Genomic DNA, 25,876 nt, shown 5'->3' on the forward strand with positions numbered 1-25,876 from the left:
AAATGCACAGTGGAAACATGAATGAATTTACTGTTTGCATGGAAGGAATTTTAATCCTGTTTGTCATGGTCGGGGCATACACTTTCATAAAACGTTCAGATGAACCAAAGGTTCTGAGTCATAAAGAAACCACACATCCCTGTGGATTAACTTGTTTTCCAAGAACCAGAACCCAATCAGATACACTAAGCACAAACACCTGCCTGAGCGACTGAGCAACTGAGCGCAAGTTCGCCTTTCCCGGATAGTTCAGAGAGCACCTGGGGATTCGGAAGTACCTTCAGGTCACTGTAATAAGCACCTCGTGAGCAGGACAAGTGCAGGTGCGAAATAAATCCAGTTTCACCACGTTTGCCTTTTAACTGCGCGATCCACGTCAACAAAACCGGTCCTGGTTGAACATGGGATGCTGGGTGGGGGTGCAGACAAGGGCAGGACACCGCCCCCGCCCCCAGATTTCTTACGATCCAGCAGGGGATGTAAGTCATGCACAAAACTTGTCGCAGATGGAATGGCTACTCAACCACAGAGGAAGGAGAATTCCATTTGAAGTTAAATGAGTGGCTCCCCTGGTTGGCTCAGTCGATTAACCTGACGTTTCTCTGACCTTCAGCAAAGCAGAGGACTCCCTGAGCCCCAGAGTGTTCCCCAATGTATGTGCCACCCCAAAACTCACCTCCTGGGGTGGAAGGGAAGGATGGGGTGAATGCGGACCAGGCCCGGGGGGTTCAGGATGACTCTGACAACCAACTTGGGCCCGAGAGCTCCCCGTCAGCCGGACCAGAACTTTCTTGCTTGTGAGACCTCCTTCCTTCCATTCCGGGGTCCTTGGCAGGCTCTCCTGCCCCCTCCCTTATCCTTCAGCGGCATCTCCCTCAACCTCTCCCAGGTCTCTGGGACTTCCCTGGCGGTCCAGTGGTTGAGACTCTGTGCTTTCACTGCAGGGCGCACGGGTTCGATCCCAGGTCAGGGAACTAAGATCCCACATGCCTCGGGCAAGCACAGCCAAAAACAATTAATTAATTAATTAGATAAAAACAAAAAACTTCTCCCACGTCTCGCCCCCTCTCGGCATCTGCCTCTCGGAGGACCCAAACCCTGTCCTAGAGGAAGCACGGTGAGTGATCACAGGGGTCCCGCCCTCCTGGGGGCGGGGCAGGGGGCAGGTGGCAACCACGCAACCACACGGATGAACGCGGACAGGGAGAATGACGGACAGATCGGTGGTGGCCAGCCGCAGGGGACAGGGCCCCTGGCTTTGTCAAGCGGGGTCTTGGAGTGGCATTTGGCTGCGACCTGACAGGTGAGTGGGAGGTATAGGGAGGTCCCGGGGGAGGCTGCTGGGAACAGTCTGAGAGAGGAAGGAACGGGGCTGGAGGGGCCGGTCGGCGACACTGGTGACAGGCAGGGGACAGGACGGAGCCAGACACTCCAGTGCCTGTGGGCTGCATCGGGACTGGGTCTTCGCCCCAAGAGCAATGGGAGGCCTTTGGAGAGAGACAGGATCCCATGTGCAAATTTTAAGAGATCCCTCTGTGGAGAACAGACCAGACGGGAGCAAGAAAGGACACAAGGAGACCAGTCAGGAGGCACCAAACCGAGGGCAAAACCAAGCCTGCGGCACACAGAGGAGAGGGGCCCTCTGCTCCACACACCACATCCATCCCAGGTCTCTTATGTGACAACAAGCAAGGAGCCCACTGTCCTCTGAGCGTTACAGGCACCCCTCCCCCGACAAACATTTAGACACAGAAATACTTCAGGGCCAAATGAGTGATAATATCAATCTTCCTGCAAAGAACCCCTTCCAGAAGCATCCTAACTAGTTACCCAGATGCCTACATTTTTGAAAACATCCCTTAGGTCTGCAATGTCTTTCTCTTTCCTTGTCATCTTCCACTATTACGCTCATATCCATGTTAAACATCCCCATACCCAACACAAGCCAGCCCCATCCTCAAGAACCTTAGCCTCCGTCGGGGCTAAAACTAGGAGTCCAACAGGAAGTATGTTTTCAACAGCACCGTCTATGGGCAGGTAGGACCAGGGTGTGTGTGGTGTGTGTGTGTGTGCGCGTGCTCGTGGGTGCACACGTGCCTGAGTGTAATAAAAAGACACGTGCAAGTGTGTGCACACACACACAAATATTTATAGGAATACAGATGTATAGACAGAGACGGGGAATGTCACACAAGGGAGGAGTCCTCCCCGGCCCCTCCCTTCCAAACCAGCCGGTAACCGCCACAGAATCGTGCATCGGGCTTGCCGACATCTCGAATTCACAAGCTGACACTCTCCATCCCCTTGAAAGGCAGGCTGTTCCCCAGACATGATCACTCATCAGCTGCCCTGGGCGAGCAGAGCCCCCTTACCCTGATCTAGCATCACCGTCATCTCCCAAGCCGCGTGCGCTGCAGGTACACATGCCAACAGGTGCGCAGGCTCGGGGCCCCTGTAAGACCAAAGCTCTGTCTGTTCTCCCGTCAGCCTCCTGGTCACCCAAAGACCAGGAGCTTTGACTCCGGGGCTGCTGACATCACTTATAACAGTCTTGCCGTTGGAAGTGCTGAACTGCGATTTAATTGGCTACAATGTCAGCCCTGAGTCAATGAAACCAGACAGACTCTTCTGCTTGGAACATAGGACACAACAATGTGCTGAAAGTATGAAGAAAAGCAAAAGTATGATAAACAACAGCATAAACTGGTCGGGGGAGGGGGACAGGATGCAGGAGGGATTTCAAGGGTAATATTCCACTTCTCAAGCTGGGTGGTGGTTACATGGGTGCTGACTGTGTTACCATTCTCCAAGGTATATGCAATTATACATATGTAATGTATAATTATACAGCAGACACATATATATAAGTTTTATAACTGTGAGATATTCTATGCCAGTTTTTCGAAGCTGCGGTCCCTGCACGAAGGCAGAAATACCCAGAAGCAGACACAGACCAGGCTGTGAGCAACCCCACACGGGAGGCGGGGGAAGGCTCAGGGAGGAGGTGCCCCTGGAGGTGGACCGAAAGGATGAGACTCCAGAAGCCAAAAAGGAGGGTGAGGCCACGGCGGGTGGAACGAACAGCAAGTGCTCAGGAACGAAGGTATGACAGCATGAAGGAGGTCACGACGGCTGGGAGCAGGCAGGGCGAGGCCACTGGGGAAGAGGGACCAGAAGGTTGTGTGCAGGCCCAGAGGGCTTCCAGGTGGAGGCGGGACGAGGCAGGGCCCTGCACTGGAGAGAAGAGGGTTGGAAGCTCACCGTGTGCGAGCAGAATAGGCAGGAGAATGGACAATGCCATCTAGGGAGGAATTCTGGAAGAAGAGGAGGGCTCGGGAAAGAAAGAACCAGAAGGGACCCAAGGAAGCCACTGGTGATTCCAGGAGGTGTTGGGTGAGGGACATGCAGCCCCTGTGTCCAGCCCCGCTCACGGTCACCACCATCCTCGGCTCTGGCTCTGCAGCTGAAATGCTGAAACTTTGGATCCATGGTTCCCAATCAAGGCTGCACATTAGAGTCACTTTGAAATGTCATCTTTTAAACGTTCCACAGTCCAGGCCACACCCCAGGCGGATGACGTCACACAGGTGGGGAGGGAGACTCAGACCTGGGTCCTGGGGACGCTCCCCTGATGACTCCACGGGCAGCAGGGCTGGGAGCCTCTGCTTGAGGGGGAGTCCTGTGTAACTTCCCAGCACACTTGGAGTTCAAGCCCATCATAAACTTAACATTCACAGCACTGCAGACCGTGTCTCTCTGCAGAATCTTCCTCTCTTGTTTCTTGAAATGCTACACGTGGACAAAGTCGGCTCTGTATGTAAAACTTGTCCCCATACGTCTGTTCTAAATCTTCTCCCCACACAGCGTTTCCGCTTTCGATCAGACAATGGGAGCCCTGGGTCCCACGACGTGACCGCCCATGCCAAAGAGGCGTGAGGCCGGCGGCTGCCGGGCAATGTCTCACTTCCCCAGCCTGCAGTCTCCTGACTCAGGGCCCAAACGTGGCCCAACGTTCAGCCCACTTTGGTGTTTAAGGGTCACAACCCACACATGCAACATACAGTGTGGGATCCTGGATTGGATACAGGAACAACCAAAGGAGATTGGTGGGTGAAACTCGAATAAACTCTGTAGTTTAGTTCATTGTACCAATGTTAAGTTTTTAGTTTGAATGACCCTACCATGACCCTAGCATGATTTTATGTATATATAAAGCTTTTAGCATGGGGAAGCTGGATGAAGGGAACTCTGTATTATCTTTACAACTTTTCTATAAATCTGTAAGTATTCCAAAATAAAAAAGTTTATTTAAAAAGCACACACACACACACACACACACACACACACGATTCAGGGACCTGTATTTTGCAGTAGGAAACGGTGTGGGCTCTGGAGACGGATTACCTGAGTGTAAGATTTAGCTCTGCCACTTCTGAGTGAGTGTTGTTGGGTTACTTGCCTCTCTGCTGCTTGCATTGTCTCGTCTGTCACCTGGGACTCCACCTCACGGCATTGCTGGGAGGGTAGAGCAGGTTATGAATTTGTCTACCGTGCCTGGCACAGAGCAACCATTCAAAAACTATCTTTATTTGCAATTCAGGCATAGAGCAAAGACAAGAATATCACCCTAAAACCGAGGCACCCGGACATGGTCACCTGTAGGCAGAGTTCAAGGCAAAGCCAAACCCGAGCGGCCCCAGCTCTGACTGTAAGCTGTTTTCTGTACTGAGGAGGCTGCTGGGGGCCAACATGCCCACACACACACACACACACACACACACACACACACATAGGGCATACACACACACGACACACACACACACAGCATACACACACACACGGCACACACACACGGCATACACACACACACACACACACACACACACAGCATCCAGTGTGGTGTCTCTGGACACTCAACCCATGCTCTGTTGTTGGCCAATACCTGCCCAACTCTCTGATCCAATTTCCTGAGTTGTTTTCTTTCCTGTTTACCCCCGATCTCCTTCCTCCACTTGAAACAGGTAGTTGAGGAATTTAGCAATTAGAGACTCATAAGCCCCGTGAAAGGGGTGCTCTGAAATCACTGAGCAGCCTCTCTCCACGGCGCTATTAATTCTCATAAACGATTGTCTTTTTCTTTCCATGTAAAGTGCTACTCAAAATCTGATCAGCCGCTGAACTCCCTCCAGAGTGCTGTTAACTGCAGATGGGTGTCTCTAATGAATTTTTTAACTGCTGCCCTAATAAAATATGGATGAACCAGAAGGAGCCCTCTCTGTAGCTGTTATTTCAAAACAACTTAAGTTTCTGCTCTTATTTTTGCAGCAAAGAGCTGCAAGCTCTCACATCCACCCTAACAAAAGAGAGCTTTGCTCAGGCTAGTCATCTCTAAAGTTCACAGTTACCTTCTTAATGCCGTATATTTTATGCATGGGCTTATTTTCAAAGCCTTCTACATGCCCCGCTTTGCATGCCAAATTTGAGATGTGTTTATTAAAAAATGATCTTAAGTTGTCAGTACTTCACACATAAGTAGTGCCCTAGGGACTAGACTGTCTTTCAAGGAAGTCCCTGCTTGGCACTAAATTTTTATAATACTCAGAATTTAAGCCCACATCAAAGGTTTGTGCCACTTTAAATGCCTGCCCTTAAAAATGATACAATTATCACATCGCACATGTCTGCTCTGTGATCCTACTAGAAAACAAGAGGAAATTTGGGGTTTTTTTTTCTACATTCCAATATCGCACCTTGGAGCACTGGTGCGAAGAAATAAGACAGAAACTGGCATTAAATAATTCCTAGGTTATAAAGATGCTCTAAACAGCTATGAGCACGGGGGTGGGTACTGAGGGTGACCTGTCACTTAACTGGTCTCAGATGTAAGGAAACATTTTATAACAGAATATGACTGTCTTTTGTCTACACTCGAGGATTCTTCCTTCATAAAACTTTTCCAGTCTCACTTCAGATTGAGATACTATATATAGCTTCCAAGTTTTAAGAGGTCATCTCTCCATCCAGAAAGCTCAAATCTTTCCGATTGATTCAAACACCATTAGTGTTTTGAGTTGATGAAAACTAGGCATAGGCTGGACTGGAGTTAACCTTTGCACCACCTACAAAGAAGGGGTTTGTTGAAACAGTCCTGCTTTCTGGAAGATGACAGTGGGGGAATACTTAGGATGTTTAAGAGAGCAAACTGTTTTCAAGTACCCGTCTCCATTCATCCAGCGCAAACTAATTATACAGAAATCTTGTCTCTTCTTGCCTTTATAGTGCCTCTTCGCTCTGGAATCATCTTGAACAAAGCAATACATCTTACTGTGAAGAATAATTCTCCACGGATGCTTTGATGCTTAAATATCTGAAGTGCACTTTGGTTATATCAATATGCTTCCACACTGTGGAAAGCAACTAAACACCCTCACTAGATTCCTTTTGAAAGCTTTTGTTCTCAAAGTGGCATATTTAGTGATTTTTTTTTTTATGAAGATGAGACGCTAGTGTCTTCACCAGCCACTACTATCAGAAGGGTATCACATAAACTCTCAGATAGGACCTGCCAGAGGAGGCAAAGAGCTAGAGGTGCTGGCCGCTTCCCTGAGGGCTGGCATTCACAGTACGGTGATGACACACTCAGATATCACAGCCGGGCCCAGGCCAGCACTGAGCTAGGTCACCAGGCGAAATCAGTCCTGCAGTCCAGGCTTCCCAGGGAGGTGCGTGTGCGTCGAGGGATGCAACGTCCCGGCGGGCGCACGTGGGAATTCAAGCCACCCACAGAGACCGGGCCCTACAGTCAACCATCTCTAGAAAAGAAACTAAGGCTCAGCATCCCAGGGGGGACAGGACTTGAAGGAAGCAGAATGACCTTCTCAATAGAGTCTGAACCTACCTCTGCCCCTCAGAGCTCCTTGTCTTGCCAAAGTAAACCTTCTCCGAGCTTGGTTTTCTCCCCTGGGGAGTGTTACCAATCTCCTCCTTGCAAGTGGGGAGCCCTAGCATCTTTCTTCAGGTTAGACCCATACAGTGTGTGAGATGTCAGTTTTGTATTCCAGGCCTGCCTTCCTGAGACTGTAGTCAAGTCACCTTGAGGGCACAGTGTCTACAGACAAGCCCTGCGTTACCTCCAGAGATGACTCATCTCATCTGTCAGATATGAGATCACCAGTTCAAGACTCAGAGAGGGTCTGGGACCACAAACAAGAGCTGGATTCTGTTGGCTCCCATCTGAGCGATCCAAGAAAGTTACTTAGCCCTTCTGTGCCTCAGTTTACTTGTGTATAAAATGGGCATAACCCCCATACCTTGAAGGACTGTTCTAAAGATACGATAAAATCACTAACGGGGATTTTCAAAAGCCCATCAGAGCTTATGATAAGCGGTGATATGGGCTCAGAAAATTAGCTTCTTTCCCCAAGTTCTTCTGGGCACCTAAGTCATCACTGTATTCTAATAACACCTTACAATTTTCCTGGATAGTGTTATTCAATGTTATCCAACAGTCTGCTTCAGAGTTAGTTTTGTGTTAGGTTTTTTTTTTCCTCTTCCTATCTTCCTAATAGGGTCTACCCTATTAGGAAAGAGAAAATAAGTGGGTGACCATAAAACACAGAAGTCCATGGAGATTTCCAAACTATCAGAAAAATATCAGACAAACCGCAAGCAATTTCTGACACACAGAAGAAACTCCTGAAGATTTTAGTTGATCTATATTTTCTCCTAGAGCTACAGAAATCCTTGCCACGTACATGCCTCAACCAGCCATTGCTTTTAAAATCTTCTCATTTTCCTTAAGGGAACGGTTAAGGGAAAGAATGACATTTCACACTTTTTGCTGAACACTCAGAATCAAGTGTTTTGTCTCCCTCTCTCTCTTTATTTACCTTTTTGGTCTTTAGGCTATCTTTCTCAACTTCCAGCAATATCAAAAGGCCGATTCCTTTTTCAAAAAACATGTTTAATAGCGAAAACAAACTAGATGAGTCTGTTTTTCTCTAGAATGGGTTTTAAAACTTGAGTTAACTCTCGCTAAGGGAATAGAGTTTCCTCTGTACACAGCCTATTTTGAAACAAATGAGGCAAACCTGGGTAATAAATTGGATTTAATTCACTTATACTAAAGGAACGTGAAAATGAGATCGGGCAATGGCTGAGGTGTTCTTTGAGAACAGGAGAAGGTCGACAGACTGGAAACACACAAGCATCCTGCCTGGTTCTAAAAAGGGAAACAGATCATTCCTGCAAATTGAAGCCCAGCAATTTCAGATCAATGAGCAGGACACAGACACCAGATGAGCTGCAGAAGATCAGTAACAGGGTTGTTTGTGAGCACTTACTTATGGAGAGAGCCTACATGGGTTTATTAACAGTAAATCATGTCCAGGACTTCCCTGGTAGTGCAGTGGTTAAGGATCCGTCTGCCAATGTAGGGGACATGGGTTCAAGCCCTGGTCCAGGAAGATCCCACATGCCACGGAGCAACTAAGCCCGTGCGCCACAACTACTGAGCCTGCGCTCTAGAGCCCGCGAGCCACAACTACTGAGCCCACGTGCCACAACTACTGAAGCCACACACCTAGAGCTCGTGCTCTGCAACAAGAGAAGCCACCGCAATGAGAAGCCCGTGCACCGCAACGAAGAGTAGCCCCCGCTCGCCGCAACTGAAGAAAGCCCGCACACAGCAACGAAGACCCAACGCGGCCAAAAATAAATGAATAAAATAAATAAATTTCTTTTTAAAAAAAGACAGTAGAGAGAGATCAGCCAAGATGGCGAAGTAGAAGGACCCTGAGCTCACCTTCTCTCACGGGCACACCAAAATCACAGCTACTTACAGGACAACCATCGATGAAAAAGACCAGAACCTACCAGAAAAGCTCTTCCACAACTAAAGACGTAAAGAAGGAACCACGACGAGACAGCTATGGAAGGGCGGACTCGCGATACAGTCAGGTTCCCCCCGGGTGGGAGACACAGAAGCTGGAGAATCATTACAACTGCAGAGGTTCTCGCAAAGGAGTGAGGGGTCTGAGCCCCACATCAGGCTCCCAAGCCCAAGGGTCCTGCACCAGGAAGAGGAGCCCCCAGAGCATTTGGCTTTGAGAGCCCAGCAGGGCATACTTTCCGGAGTCCCAGAGGGCTGAGGGAATAGAGACTCCGGTCTTAAAGGGTTCACACAAAATCTCGCATGCTCCGAGTCCCAGGGAAGAAAGCCATGAATTGAGGGGAACCTGGGTCAGACCTACATGCTGATCTCAGAGCGTCTCCTGGAGAGGCAGGAGACAACTGCAGCTCACCCTGGGGACACAGACACCGGTGGCAGGTGTTTGCGGGAGCTCATTCTACCACGTGGACACTGGGCTGGCAAGGGCCACTGTGGAATCCTCCCTCCAGCTATTAGCCCCAGGACCCAGCCCTGCCCTGGCCCAACAGCCTGTAGGGGCCAGTGCTGGGGTACCTCAGGTCAAGCAACTAACTGGGTGAGGACACAGCCCTGCTTACCAGCAGACAGGCTGCCTTAAGACTCCCTGAGCCCACAGACCCCTCTGGACATGGCCCTGTCCACCAGAAGGCCAGGACCCAGCCCCACCCACCAGTGAACAGGCACCCACCAGCCCCAGGGAGCCTGCTCTCGTGTCCAGAGCAGCCTTACCCACCAGGGGCAGACACCAGACGCAGGAAAACCCCAGTCCCAGAGCCTGCGGAAACAGCCCGCCCACCGGTAGGCCAGATCCTACACTGGGACAGGCTGGCCCCTGGCCCTGCCCACTAGCAGGACACCCCAGACCCTGCACCCAACTGTGCAGGAACTGGCCCCCAAACACCAGCAATCCAACACCACCTCAGGGACCCCTGGGCCCTGCAATCAGACTCAAGACTAGCTCTGCCTACCAGCAGACCAGCACCAACCCCAGGACCTGGCTTCACCCACCAATGAAGGGACAACAGCCCCGGAGTCTCCAGGACCCTGACTCTGCCCATCAGTGAGCCAGCACTGGCCCTGGGCCCCCAGGGTTTGGCAGTCAGCCACCCCATGACTGGCCCCTGCCAACCAGTGGCCTGCCACCTCCACACAAGGCAGGGCCTAGCAACCAACCAGACTGGGGGCCAACCAAGCCTGCTAGACCACCCACATAGCTCCCCACAACAGAAGGACCCAAGCAGCCCTCATACAGGGAACCCCTAGAGCATACAGCTTGGGTGACAAGAGGGGAGTGTGCTGCTGGGACACATGGGGTATCTCCTACAGCAGGCCACTTCTCCAAGGTTGGGAAACATAACCAACCTACCAGATACGCAAAAAGGAAAACAGCAAGTTAGGGAGAATAAGGCAATAGAGGAACATGTTCCACAAAAGATAAATGCCCAGAAGAAGCGTGAAGTGAAGTGGAGATAGGCAATCTACCCAGGAGTTCAGGGTAATGATCGTAAAGATGATCAAAGAACTTGGGAGAAGAACGGATGCACAGAGTGAGAAGTCAGAAGTTTTTAACAGAGTCGAAGTATAAAGAACAACCAAGCATAAATGAAGAATACAATAACCGAAATGAAAAATACGCTAGAAGGAATCAACAGTATACTAAAAGATACAGAAGAACGGATCAGTGAGCTGGAAGACAGAGTAGTGGGAATTACTGAGGCTGAACAGAAAAAAAGAAAAAAGAACAAAAAGAAGTTAGGACAGTTTAAGAGAACTCTGGGACAACATCAAGCACACTAACATTCACATTATAGAAGTCCCAGAAGGAGAAGAAAGAGAGAAAGGACCTGAGAAAATATTTGAAGACATAATAACTGAAAACTTCCCTAACCTGGGAAAAGAAAAAGTCACCCAAGTCCAGGAAGCACAGAGACTTCCATTCAGGATGAACCCCAAAGAGGAACACACCAAGACACACTGTACTTTAAATGGCAAAAATTAAACATAAAGAGAGAATATTAAAAGCAGCAAGGGAAAACCAACAAATAATTTACAAGGGAACTCCCATAAAGCTACCAGCTGATTTTTCAGCAGAAACTCTACAGACCAGAAGGAAGTGGCATGATATATTTAAAGGGATGAAAGGGAAAAATCTACAACCCAGAATACTCTCGACCCAGCAAGGCTCTCATTCAGATCCGATGGAGAGATCAAAAGCTTTACAGACAAGCAAACGCTAAAACACTTCAGCACCACCAAACCAGCTTTACAAGAAATGTTAAAGGAACTTCTCTAAGTTGAAAAGAAAAGGTCACAACTAGAAACATGAACATTACAAAAGGAAAAAGCTCATCAGTAAAGGCAAACATACAGTAAAGGTATGAAATCATTCACGCACAAAGCTAGTAGGAAGGTGAAAAGACAAAAGTAGTAAAATCATCCGTATCCACAATAAGGGCTATGTTAAGGGATACAAACAACTATTCAATGTAAAACATGATATTAAAAACAGTAACCTTAGCAGAAACTAACACACTATTACAAAGCAATTATACTCCAATAAAGATGTATAAAAAAAAGAAAAATGTAACCATGATGGGAGGAGAGTACAAATGCAAAGTTCTTAGAAAGCATTTGAAATTAAGAGATCAGGAACTTAAAACAATTATATATATATATATATATATATATATATATATAAAATTATATATATGTATAATATAAAAATCATGGTAACCACAAACCAAAAATCTATAATAAATACATACACAAAAAAGAAAGAGGAATACAAACATAACACTAAAGATAGCTATCAAAAATCATAAGAGAACAAAAGAAGAAAGGAGCAAAAAATATCTACAAAAACAACCCCATACATATCAATAATTACCTTCAATGTAAATGGACTAAATGCTGCAATCAAAAGACATAGAGTTGCTGAATGGATACAAAAACAAGAGTTGAATGTATGCTGCCTACAAGACACTCACTTCAGATCTAAAGACACACACAGACACACAGTGAAGGAATGGAAATGAAATGAAAACGTCATGCAAATGGAAATGAAAAGAAAGCCAGGGTAGCAATACTTATGTCAGACAAAATAGACTTTAGAATAAAGACTGTTACAAGAGACAAAGACATTACATAATGATCAAAGGATCAATCCAAGAAGAAGATATAACAATTGTAAATATACATGTACATAGGAGCATCTAAATACATGAAGCAAATACTAATGGACATACAGGGAGAAATCAACAGTAACAGACTAGTAGTAGGAGACTTTAACAACCCACTTACATGAATGGTCAGATCATCCAGACAGAAAATCAATAAGGAAACACCAGCCTTAAAATACACATTAGACCAGATGGACTTAAATATATAGAAAACATTCCATCCAAAAGCAGCAGAATACACATTCTTTTCAAGTGCACATGGAATATTCCCCAGGGTAGATCACATGCTGGTCACAAAACAAGCCTTGGTAAATATAAGAAAACTGAAATCACATCAAGCATCTTTTCCAACCACAATGTTATGAGACTAGAAATCAACTACAAGAAAAAAACTGCAAAAAACACAAACACATGGAGGCTAAACAATATGTTACTAAACATATCACAGGAATGCAAGGATTCTTCAATATATGCAAAGCAATCGATGGGATACACCATATTAACAAACTGAAGGGTAAAAACCATATGATAATCTCAACAGATGCAGTAAAATCTTTCAACAAAATTCAACACTCATTTATGATAAAACTCTCCAGAAAGTAGGCATAGAGGGAAACTACCTCAACATAATAAAGGCCATATATGACAAACCCACAGCCAACATCCTTCTCAATGGTGAAAAACTGAATGCATTTCCTCTAAGATCAGACACAAGACAAGGCTGCCCACTTTCACACTATTATTCAACATAGTTTTGGAAGTTTTAGCCATGGCAATCAGAGAAGAAAAATAAATAAAAGGAATACAAATTGGAAAAGAAGAAGCAAAACTGTCACTGTTTGCAGATGACATGATACTATACACAGAGAATCCTAAAGATGCTACCAGAAAACTACTAGAGCTAATCAATGAATTTGGTAAAGCAGCAGGATACAAAATTAATGCACAGAATCTCCTGCATTCCTATACAGTAATGATGAAAAATCTGAAAGAGAAATTAAGGAAACACTCCCATTTACCATTGCAACAAAAAGAATAGAATACCTAGGAATAAACCTACCTAAGGAGACAAAAGACCTGCATGCAGAAAACTATAAAACACTGATGAAAGAAATTAAAGACAATACAAACAGACGGAGAGATATACCATGCTCTTGGATTGGAAGAATCAACATTGTGAAAATGACTATACTACCCAAAGCAATCTACAGATTCAATGCAACCCCTATCAAACTACCAATGGCAATTTTCACAGAACTAGAACAAAAAACTTCACACTTTGTATAGAAACACAAAAGACCCTGAATAGCCAAAGCAATCTTGAGAAAGAAAAATGGAGCTGGAGGAATCGGGCTCCCTGACTTCAGACTATACTACAAAGCTACAGTAATCAAGACAGTATGGTACTGGCACAAAAAAAAGAAATATAGATAAATGGAACAGGATAGAAAGCCCAGAGATAAACCCACGCACATATGGTCACCTTATCTTTGATAAAGGAGGCAAGAACATACAATGGAGAAAAGACAGCCCTTCAATAAGTGGTGCTGGGAAAACTGGGCAGATACATGAAAAAGAATGAAATTAGAACACTTCCTAGCAGCATACACAAAAATAAACTCAAAATGGATTAAAGACCTAAATGTAAGGCCAGACACTATCAAACTCTTAGAGGAAAACATAGGCAGAACACTCTATGACATAAATCACAGCAAGATCCCTTTTGATCCACCTCCTAGAGAAATGGAAATAAAAGCAAAAATAAACAAATGGGACCTAATGAAACTTAAAGCCTTTTGCACGCAAAGGAAACCATAAACAAGACCAAAAGACAACCCTCAGATTGGGAGAAAATATTTGCTAAGAAAGCAACAGACAAAGGATTAATCTCCAATATATACAAGCAGCTCATGCAGCTCAATATCAAAAAACAAATAACCCAATCTAAAAATGGGCAGAAAACCTAAATAGACATTTCTCCAAAGAAGATATACAGATTGCCAACAAACTCATGAAAGGATGCTCAACATCACTAATCATTAGAGAAATGCAAATCAAAACTCCAATTAGGGGCTTCCCTGGTGGCGCAGTGGTTGAGATGCAGGGGACACAGGTTCGTGCCCCGGTCTGGGAAGATCCCACATGCCACGGAGCGGCTGGGCCCGTGAGCCATGGCCACTGAGCCTGCGCGTCCGGAACCTGTGCTCTGCAACGGGAGAGGCCACAACAGTGAGAGGCCCACGTACCGCAAAAAAAAAAAACCTCCAATTAGGTATCACCTCACATCGGTCAGAATGGTGATCGTCAAAAAATCTACAAACAATAAATGCTGGAGAGGGTGTGGAGAAAAGGGAACCCCCTTGCACTGTTGGTGGGAATGTAAATTGATACATCCACTATGGAGAACATTATGGAGGTTCCTTAAAAAACTAAAAATAGAACTACCATATGACCCAGCAATCCCAGTACTGGGCATATACCCTGAGAAAACTATAATTCAAAAAGACACATGTACCACAATATTCATTTTAGCACTATTTACAATATCCAGGACATGGAAGCAACCTAACTGTCCATCGACAGATGAATGGATAAAGAAGATGTGGCACATATATACAATGGAATATTACTCAGCCATAAAAAGAAACAAAATTGAGCTATTTGTAGTGAGGTGCATGGAACTAGAGTCTGTCATACAGAGTGAAGTAAGTCAGAAAGAAAAACAAATACCGTATGCTAACACATATATATGGAATATAAAAAAAAAAAAAAAAAAAAAAGGTTCTGATGAACCTAAGGGCAGGACAGGAAAAGAGAGGTAGACACAGAGAATGGACTTGAGGACATGGGGAGGGGGAAGGGTAAGCTGGGACAAAGTGAGAGAGTAGCATTGACATATATACACTACCAAAGGTAAAATAGATAGCTAGTGGGCAGCAGCTGCATAGCACAGGGAGATCAGCTCGGTGCTTTGTGACCTCCTAGAGGGGTGGGATAGGGAGGGTAGGAGGGAGAGGCAAGAGGGAGGGGATATGGGGATATATGTATACATGTAGCTGATTCACTGTGTTATATAGCAGAAACTAACACAACATTGTAAAGCAATTATACTCCAATAAAGATGTTAAAAATAAATTAATTAAAAGCAAAAAACAAAGTCATTGATTAAAAAACAACTCTTCTGGAAAAAAAGAATTTTTTCTCTTTGCTGCATTTCTGTATACTAACAATGAACTATCAGAAAGAGAAATTAAGGAATCAATCCCATTTATAATAACATCAAAAAGAATAAAATACCTGGGGACAAACCTACCTAAGGAGGTAAAAGACCTGTACTTGGAAAACTATAGAACAGTGATGAAAGAAATTGAGGATGACACAAACAAATGGAAAGATATATCGTGTTCATGTATTGGAAGAATTAATATTGTTAAAATGACCATACTACCAAGGCAATCTACAGATTCATTGCAATCCCTAGCAAAATACCAAGGGCATTTTTCACAGAACTAGAACAAATAATTTTAAAATTTGTATGGAGACACAGAAGACCAAATAGCTAAAACAACCTTTGAAAATTAGAATAGAGCTGGAGGAATGAGGCTCCCTGACTTCAAACTATACTACAAAGCTACAGTAATCAAAACAGTATGGTACTGGCCTAAAACCAGACCCATAGATCAATGGAACAGAATAGAGAGCCCAGATATAAACTCAAATATCTATGGTCAAGACAAAAGAGGCAAGGATATACAATGGATATGGTGCTGAGAAAACTGGACAGCTACATGTAATAGAATAAAATGAGAACATCCTCTAACACCATATACAAAAATAAACATAAAATGGATTAAAGACCTAAATGGAAGACCAGAAACCATAAAACTCCTAGAAGAAAATATAGGCAGAACACTCTTTGACAAAAATCATAGCAGTATTTTTTTGTATCTGTCCCCTAAAGCAAGGAAATAAAAGCAAAAATAAACAAACGGGAACTAATTAAACTTAAAAGTTTTTGCACAGCAAAGGAAACCAACAATGATATGAAAAGACAACATACTGAATGGGAGAAGATATTTGCAAATGATATGACTGATAAGGAGTTAATATTGAAAATATATAAACAGCTCATGCAACTCAACATCAAAAAAATAAAAAATCCAATTAAAAAACAGGCATAAGACCTGAATAGACATTTTTTCCAAAGAAGACATACAGATGGTCAACAGGCACATGAAAAGATGCTCAACACTGTTAATCATCAGAGAAATGCTAATTAAAACCACAATGAGATCTCACCTTGCACCTCTTAGAATAGTTATCATCAAAAAGAACACAAATAACAAATGCTGGAGAGGATGTGGAGAAAAGGGAACCCTCGAACACTGTTTGTGGGAATGTGAATTGGTTCAGCCACTATGGAAAACAGTATAGAGCCTTCTCAAAGAACTAAAAATAGAACTACCATATGACCCAGCAATTCCCATACTGGGTATCTATCTGAAAAAAACAAGAACGTTAATTTGAAAAGATACAGGCACCCCAGTGTTCACAGCAGCATTGTTTACAGTTTCCAAGATGTGGAAGCAACCTAAGTATCCATCAACAGACTAATGGATAAAGACGATGTGTACCTATAGACAATGGAATCCTATCCAGCCATAAAAAAGAATTAAATTTTGCCACTTACAACAACATGGATGAACTTGGGGGGTATTATGCTAAGTGAAATAAGTCAGAGAAAGACAAATACTATGTATAATTTATACATGGAGTCTAAAACAATAAAACAAACTACTGAATATAACAAAAAAGAAACACAGATACAGAGAACAAACTAGTGGTCACTAGTGGAAGAGGGAGGAAGGAGGGGCAAGACAGGGGTAGGAGTTTAAGAGGTACAAACTACTATGTATAAAATAAATAAGCTACAAGGATACACACAACACAGGGAAGACAACCAATCCTTATAATAACTTTAAATGGAGTAAAACCGTTGAAAATTGTGAATCACTATGTTGTACACCCTCAACTTACATAAGTTGTACATCAATTATACCTCAATTTTTTTAATGTTTAAAGAAAAGAAAAAGACAGTAGCATTTATTGAGAACTCTACTATATGTCAGGTATGGTAAATCAGGGGAAAGCTGGTAGACGTAAATATCTGGATTTTACCGAAAAGATCTGAAAAGACCTCTCCCGATTTTCCGGCTTACAAGTAGAGTCTGGAGACAGGACAGGTAGAAGAGGCAAGTGGGTTCATAGCTGGTGATTAACAGTTCCAGGCCAACAGATGGATGGCTCACTAGAGAGAGGGTCCCAGCTCCCTGACGCAGGGGTCTTTCCTTTGCCCTATCCTACTCAACATGATAGGTAAGAGCGTTAAGATTGAAAAATGTTTCCAAAGGGATGAGGCTCATATAACTGTTATATGCTGTGACAAAGAAAAATAATTCAACTAAACCACAGGAAGAAAAGGGAGAGGACTATAATATACCTGCCGTACACTCACAACTATAAGTGTAACTGAGCAGGACCCTGTGCAGCCCTCCCAGGACAAACCCCTCCCCCATATCCTCTGCCGTAGCTCCTCTCTGAAGTACCCAGATAACAGTACCTCATGCATATTTCCTGAATTGTTTAGATGCTAAAACCACCACCAAATGGAAGAAATTAACTACTTGATGATGATGACGAGCACATAGTCCCCAGACCTTCTGGCGCCTAAGAATTGATCACCATCAACCAATCAGAGAACTGCACACAAGCGGATCACATATCCCGGGATGCCCCTCCCTCGCCTTGCCTTTAAAAATGTTCTGCAGAAACCCTTCGGGAGTTCAGGGCTTTAGAGCACAAGCTACCCATCCTTACAATAAACTCTACACTTTCCTTCACCCCAAGCCGGTGTCAGGAGATTGGCTTTACTGCGTGCCAGTGAGTAAACCCAACTTTGGTTCAGTGACACCAGGACCAGGGAAATCCAGCTCATGGGGAAAAGATGTCACACAGGGGGGCAACGGAGCAAGGAAGGACCCTTAAGGATGGAAGGATGGAAGACAAGACAAGGACAAGCCCTCTACCAGAGAGCCTCTGAAGGAGGCACAGCAATGGTGCACACGGGCCTCTACCATTCTCCATCAAGGTAGCATCTCTAAGGATGCAGGCAATGCCACACAGGTCCTTCGAGGAACCCTCAGCCACCTCGAGAGACCTACTAGCTGAGGAAACTTTGACAGTAAATGTGTGTATGAAGGAAAAGTTTATAAAATTATATATATATATATAATTATAAAATGAACTATTTTCTTGGAATCAAAAATCAACCTACAACTGTTTTCACATGAAATCTTCCTTCTTACCAGGATTCCTAACTCTGAGAATTAACATTAACAACCAGAGAGGCCCCAGAGCAAGGCCACTCTGAGAAGTGTGCTAGGGTGGGGTTGTGGGCACAGGCAGGGAGAGGAACCCCAGGGCCCAGCAATCAGCCAAAGGGAAAACAGATGTGTCATTTCTGCAAAACACAAGACAGTGCCACACTCTGGGGCCAGGAGGAGCGCAGTGACCCGCGGGCAGGATACACAGAGACGCGTGAGAATCTACGCGAAGTCCACACAAGCCGCGTGCAGAGTATCAAGGTCCTCAGCTTTTCATTATCAATACATATTTTAGGAACAGGATAGAAAGCCCAGAGATAAACCCACGCACATATGGTCACCTTATCTTTGACAAAGGAGGCAGGAATGTACAGTGGAGAAAGGACAGCCTCTTCAATAAGTGGTGCTGGGAAAACTGGACAGGTACATGTAAAAGAATGAAATTAGAACACTCCCTAACACCATACACAAAAATAAACTCAAAATGGATTAAAGACCTAAATGTAAGCCAGACACTATCAAACTCTTAGAGGAAAACATAGGCAGGACACTCTATGACATAAATCACAGCAAGATCCTTTTTGACCCACTTCCTAGAGAAATGGAAATAAAAACAAAAATAAACAAATGAGACATAATGAAACTTCAAAGCTTTTGCACAGCAAAGGGAAACATAAACAAGACCTAAAGACAACCCTCAGAATGGGAGAAAATATTTGCAAATGAAGCAACTGACAAAGGATTAATCTCCAAAATTTATAAGCAGCTCATGCAGCTCAATAACAAAAAAACAAAAAACCCAATCCAAAAATGGGCAGAAGGCCTAAATAGACATTTCTCCAAAGAAGATACACAGATTGCCAACGAACACATGAAAGAATGCTCAACATCATTAATCATTAGAGAAATGCAAATCAAAACTACAATGAGGTATCACCTCATACCAGTCAGAATGGCCATCATCAAAAAATCTACCAACAATAAATGCTGGAAAGGGTGTGGAGAAAAGGGAACCCTCTTGCACTGTTTGTGAGAATGTAAATTGATACAGCCACTATGGAGAACAGTATGGAGGTTCCTTAAAACACTACAAATAGAACTACCATATGACCCAGCAATCCCACTACTGGGCATATACCCTGAGAAAACCATAATTCAAAAAGAGTCATGTACCACAATGTTCACTGCAGCTCTATTTACAATAGCCAGGAGATGGAAACAACCTAAGTGCCCATCATCGGATGAATGGATAAAGAAGATGTGGCACGTATATACAATGGAATATTACTCAGCCATAAAAAGAAATGAAATTGAGCTATTTGTATGAGGTGGATAGACCTAGAGTCTGTCATACAGAGTGAAGTAAGTCAGAAAGAAAGACAAATACCGTATGCTAACATATATATATGGAATTTAAGAAAAAATATGTCAGGAAGAACCTAGGGGTAAGGCAGGAATAAAGACGCAGACCTCCTAGAGAATGGACTTGAGGACACAGGGAGGGGGAAGGGTAAGCTGTGACAAAGCGAGAGAGTGGCATGGACATATATACACTACCAAACGTAAGGTAGAGAGCTAGTGGGAAGCAGCCGCATAGCACAGGGAGATCAGCTCGGTGCTTTGTGACTGCCTGGAAGGGTGGGATAGGGAGGGTGGGAGGGAGGGAGACGCAAGAGGGAAGAGATATGGGGACATATGTATATGTATAACTGATTCACTTTGTTATAAAGCAGAAACTAACACACCATTGTAAAGCAATTATACTCCAATAAAGATGTAAAAAAAAGTAACATATTTTAAAGAGAGATATTCTTTCCATACACTTACAGTTGGAACGCTCTAATCGGCTTTGTTTGAAATCCACCAATCCAGAGATTATGTTTGTGGGCACATTTTCAATTATACAACTAATCCTGGGAAAGGGCCAGATGGGGTTGAAATCAGGGGTGAGTCTGGATGGGGGTAGAGGTGGGGTGGAAACAAAGGGACGTCGGAGGCACCACACAAATCCTCACTCCATGTAGGAGGTGAGTTTCAAGGTTATTTTTGGCATGTTTTCTGTCATCAGGTTTTGTCATTACATTGGCTCTAAGTCCATTTAAAGATGCTCTTAAGCGGAAGCATACATACACAGCTGCAAAGATACAAAGCTATTTTTCTCATAACACCCTTCGGTGCTTAGCATAGTTCTGGGCACTCTACACACCCCACAAGCGCTCCAATAAGCCACGAAGAGCAGTTCTGACGACATCTCAGCTCTGAAACTGCACACCTGGGTCAGACCCAGCCTGATGATGGGACATAAAGAAAACCCGTTTTTCCCTACACTTCAGTTTTTCTTTTTGTTTAAATAAGATAGGACATGAGAAAACACATGTAAACTGTAAAGTGCTTTGAAACACTTTAGAAATGAAAGTGTTTCATTTCATTTAGAAATGAAAAGTTTCCCTAATGCTATTTTCTAAGATTGATAACCCAGTCTTATCCCAATAGCTTATGGATCACACGTTATTATCGTAACAGCCTGGTTACTGCCCATGATATTCCATCCCCGCGACCACCTTCTCCCCACCCAAATTATCAGACTTTATGGTACACACAACAGATGTGGTCTAGAAAGCAACTCAGAATGCAAGACACATGAAAATGACATCAAAAACCAGCTTGATGAATTCCACATCATCTGATCCAATATTCACTGAGCACCTGCTAAGTGCCAGGCACATGCTAAATTCTTCACATACTTCATGTCATTTAATCCTCACCAAAACCTAATAAGGACAGGATTATTATCACCCCATTTTATTTTTTTTTATAAATTTATTTTTTTATTTTTGGCTGTGCATGGCTTTCTCTAGTTGCAGTGAGCGGGGGCTACTCTTCGTTGCGTTGCACGGGCTTCTCGTTGCGTTGGCTTCTCTTGTTGTGGGGCACAGGCTCTAGGCCTGCAGGCTTCAGTAGTTGTGGCACGTGGGCTCAGTAGTTGTGGCTCGCGGGTTCTAGAGCGCAGGCTCAGTAGTTGTGGCGCACGGGCTTAGTTGCTCCGTGGCATGTGGGATCTTCCGGGCCAGGGCTCGAACCCGTGTCCCCTGCATTGGCAGGTGGATTCTTAACCACTGTGCCACCAGGGAAGTCCTATCACCCCATTTTAAAAATAAGATCACTTATGGAAGAGAAGAAATTTGTTCAAAGTCACATGGCTGGTTAATGTTGAAGCCAGGACTGGGAAGTCTGGCCTCCACTCAACCTCAATGCCATCCTGCAGGCCACAGGCCCTGACTCTGGAATCAGAGTCTGAGGTACGAACAGATCTCTGAGAGCTGGGACTGGACCCCAAGGAGTGTATATGGCCTGTTTCACATTTGCTAACGCTCAGGTGTGATCCCCAAAGTGGAAGTGCTCAATGATATTCACTTATTGCATGTAAAATACTCCAGAATAAGGAGATTGCTAAGAGCTCTAAGAGAAACAGCAGTCAGCAATAATGTCCCAATGTACGTACCTCGCAGGACTTACAAAGTCCTTTACACAAAAGTTTCCAGCCTGAAAACGTGCCAGAGCCAATTTGGTTTAAAGCAGAGGCTCCCACGGAAAGGCCCTCCCCAGGGAACAGCGTCAGGTGTCATCTGACGGCCACACAAAATCTATCAGTTACACAAAGCGGAAGGGAACCTCTGGAGACAGTGACCAGGTCAAGCTGGAGTTAGAAACTGCCCCAAAAGGGGCTGCTGGGTGAGTCGAGCTCCCACAATAAGGTGACAGCACACCAGAGATGGGTCGGGAGTAGTGAGGCACTAAAGCTGGGGTTATTTAATTTGTTATAATTAGAACATACTTAAGTCCATATTACTCTCACTCACATTCAGTTTTTTCGGGTTTTTTTTTTTTTTTTTTGGCGGTACGCGGGCCTCTCTCTGTTGTGGCCTCTCCTGTTGCGGAGCACAGGCTCCGGACACGCAGGCTCAGCGGCCATGGCTCACGGGCCCAGCCGCTCCGCGGCATGTGGGATCCCTCCGGACCGGGGCACGAACCCGTGTCCCCTGCATCGGCAGGCAGACTCTCAACCACTGCGCCACCAGGGAAGCCCTCAGTTATCTTTCTTGAATGGGAAAGGAAGGGACAGAATTAAAGCTGGTGAAATGGTCAGGAACGGGGGGCTGATCCTGGGGTCAGCCCCCTGGAGAAGCCCGCCCATGAGTCACCCTCACTCATGGCTTGAGGGAGGAAAGAGACTGGGTGCTTCTGCTCCAAAGTAGCTGAGTTTGAGTGTGTCCTGGGGATCTCTTGCATCAACTCACCCAGAAGAGCTGTGAAAATGCAGGAAACACTTCAGGGCCTTTCCCCAGCCCTCCTGAACCGGAATCCCTGGGGCAGGAAATCTAGTTGTGCTTTTCACAAGTGCCCAAGGCACGCACGTAGCACAATAACCCCAAGGTAGCATCTATAAGAACTTCTGAGATGGAAGGGAAGCTTTCCAAGAGGTAGAAATTTTCAAAGGGCAAAAATAAACAGACGGGAAATAACTTGGAATAAGTACAAAGGGATCATGAAGCAATAAGAAAAATGTCAAGACTAAAAGCCAGAAGGAGTTACACCTTCTGTAAAGATGCTAAGAACAGCAAAAAAGGTGTGCTTCAAATAAACCAACCAGTCATCCAACAAACAAACCAGGACAAGAAAGTCAAACCGACAGGGACCAGCCCACTGGTTAGGGGACAAGGGTAACAGATAAGAGAGAAGACAGGGTAGGATTACACAGCTCCAAGTTTCGGCCTCATCTCTGTTCAAGAAAATGATCTTCAGAGTGGAAAGGATAGTGGTAGCATGATTCAGGAAGCTCAAGAGAGGAGAAAAGATAGAAAGAGAACACCTACCCCTTCAAGTGAGTTCATGTCCCCAAATGAGGTCAGATAAATTAGGATCCAGGACTAAAGGGACTCACGGGCGTGACCACAGAAATGGACTCATGGGCTTTGAGAAATCCCGGGCCTACCAAGGACAAGTGTTCTGCTTCCAAGAAGGAAAGAAGTCGAATCTGAGAGCCATAGATTGGTCAGCCAGATACGGATCCTGTAATGGATACAATTCTAAATGAATGCCTAAACAAACATGCTATGAGCAAAGAAATCCAGCAACCTCAGGGGCAAGAGAAGGGAACAAAGACAAGTTAATTGCATTTCTGTGAAGCCCACTGAAATAAACAAAGAATAAGATGTTGGGGAGAAAACTTCATTGACAACGCATGATCACGTGCCATGTCCATTTAAGATGCCCTTATAAGGTGCCTGTTTATTATTTGTGCCACAGGCGTTGTTATCAACCCTTTACAAATATTAATTCATTTCATTCTCATAACAGCCCTATTACTAGCCTCTTTCTACAGATGAGGAAAACTGGGAAATCAAGAGGTTAAGTACCTTGCCCAAACTCACACAGCTGGTAGCCGGCAAAGCAGGAATGAAAACACAGGCAGTGCGCTCCAGAGCCATGCTGCTTCTCAAAACCGTGAGGAGTATTCCCCTAACACTGTGAAATGTGGACGAAATTAATAGCAGACACCCAACCCAATGCATTCCTCGCCAGTTCTTGAGAAGGAAAGAAGTGTATTTCCAAGGTGTTTCACTCAGAAGAATGAAGAGGGCAGCCATGAGGTGGGAAGAAGGAAGCTTGGGGCCCGCTGTTAACTTGAGAAACAGTAACATTACAATTTTTAGAAAACAATACCTAGGATCTACCATAGGCCAGTGAATGCCCGCCTGGGTGTTCTGTTCAGTTCAGTTATAAAACGAAGCCATCTTGAGGTAGGAGGTAGACGGCCCCCGGGCTGGGCAGCTGGAGCTCGTCAAGCAGAGGAAAGTGAAGCTTTGTGTTCCAACGACACTCCCAGGACCAAGTTAATGGCAGGAGCTGAGCTCTGCCGGAGCAAAGAGATAAGACGACCACATCTACCACTCCTGAGGTCAGGGAAACCTCCCCAACTGCACGTGCGCAGGAAGGCTCCTCAGGGGTCAGAAAGGAGGGAGTGCCACCCCATAATAGGTGATGTCAAACCTCCCACAGGCCTCTGCACTGGAATCCATCTTGGCAAAAAGATGCGCGTGCATACTGGGCAGGGTTCTAGGGCAGGTCAGATGTGGGAAAAGAAGTGAGATAATTGGCCAAAGGAGAACAAAGACCTGGAAGAACTGCTCTGTATAAGTGACTTAACCACCCCTTTACCGCACTTCTCCTCATTAGGGAGAACGCCCATACCCTTTCTCTCCAGGTGTGTTATTTCTGCCTTGCTTCTGTCTTAAATAAACAAACTGTTTCTCTGTGTGTTCTCCCACATGTTGTGCTGTGTCTCTAATAATAAACTTTATACCTGTTTTTACAGTTTTTGTCTCCTTGAAACATTCTTGCTTTCAAATGGGGCAAGAGCCAGGGTAACTTTGCTTCTAACCTTTATCCCCTGATGGAGTACCAGCTAGGACGCCTGGTTTTCATCCAGGCTACTCAGGTTCAATTCCTGGGCAGGAAAATAAGATCCTGCCTCCAGACCGTTCACTGTTGTCTCTCCAAGAACAATCTCAGAAGCAGCAAGAAGTATAGTTTCAGCTGAAAATAGAGTCACTAACTTGGAATGTCAGCTTAAGAAAATGACAAAATGCAAGAGAAAAGGTAAAGAAAAAAATAATTAAAGAGAAGATGATATACATACAGGGTAACAAACATGGAGGATAGGTGTCCCTCAAGAAGAAAAAAGACATAGGGAACCAAAGATGTAATAGAAGAAAACATCTACGGAATTAAAAAATCTGAATCTATAGATAAAAGGTACACACAGAATCCAGGAACAAATATGGAAATATTATGACCAACACCAGGATATCTGGTAAAGTCACTTAACTGCAAAGAAAAAGTGTGAATCCTATGTAAATCTCAGAGAAAACTCAAGTCACATATATAAAGGGCAAAATTCAAGCTGGCTTCCAAGGTAACATTCAATGCCAAGTGACACTGTCAATACAGTTTGGGGGTTGGGGTGGGGACACTCAAGAATTTTATACCCAGCCAAGTTGCCAAACATTATAAAGAGAACAAAAAGTCGTTATTCAATATGCATGGATGTTGGACAGTGTAACAGCCATGGAACTTCTTGATAAAAACCTCTGGATGGTGAAATCCAGACAGCCAAGAGATAAACCAAGGTACAGGACCCAGAAATGGTAAGATCCTTTCATGAAAGGACTACCAGGGAGCACCAGGTCCTTTCAAATAAAGCACTAAGGCTAGACAACTATGAAAAGTATTGATACAGAATAGAATGTAAATGTTGTAATGGGGACAATATAAAGTAATAATACAACTGATGAAAGAACAATCATTTTTGACATTTGTATAGC

General features: G+C 44.5%; 1 protein-coding gene across 6 annotated transcripts in view; it reads right to left on the reverse strand.

Moving 5' to 3' along the window:
• The window catches only part of DISC1 (DISC1 scaffold protein), a 342,719-nt gene that overhangs the window by 291,735 nt on the left and 25,108 nt on the right, over positions 1 to 25,876 (reverse strand). The gene's annotated exons all lie outside the window — the stretch shown is intronic.

The sequence above is a fragment of the Tursiops truncatus genome, chromosome 16 (genome assembly GCF_011762595.2).
Source record: "Tursiops truncatus isolate mTurTru1 chromosome 16, mTurTru1.mat.Y, whole genome shotgun sequence".
Taxonomy (NCBI): Eukaryota; Metazoa; Chordata; class Mammalia; order Artiodactyla; family Delphinidae; genus Tursiops; species Tursiops truncatus.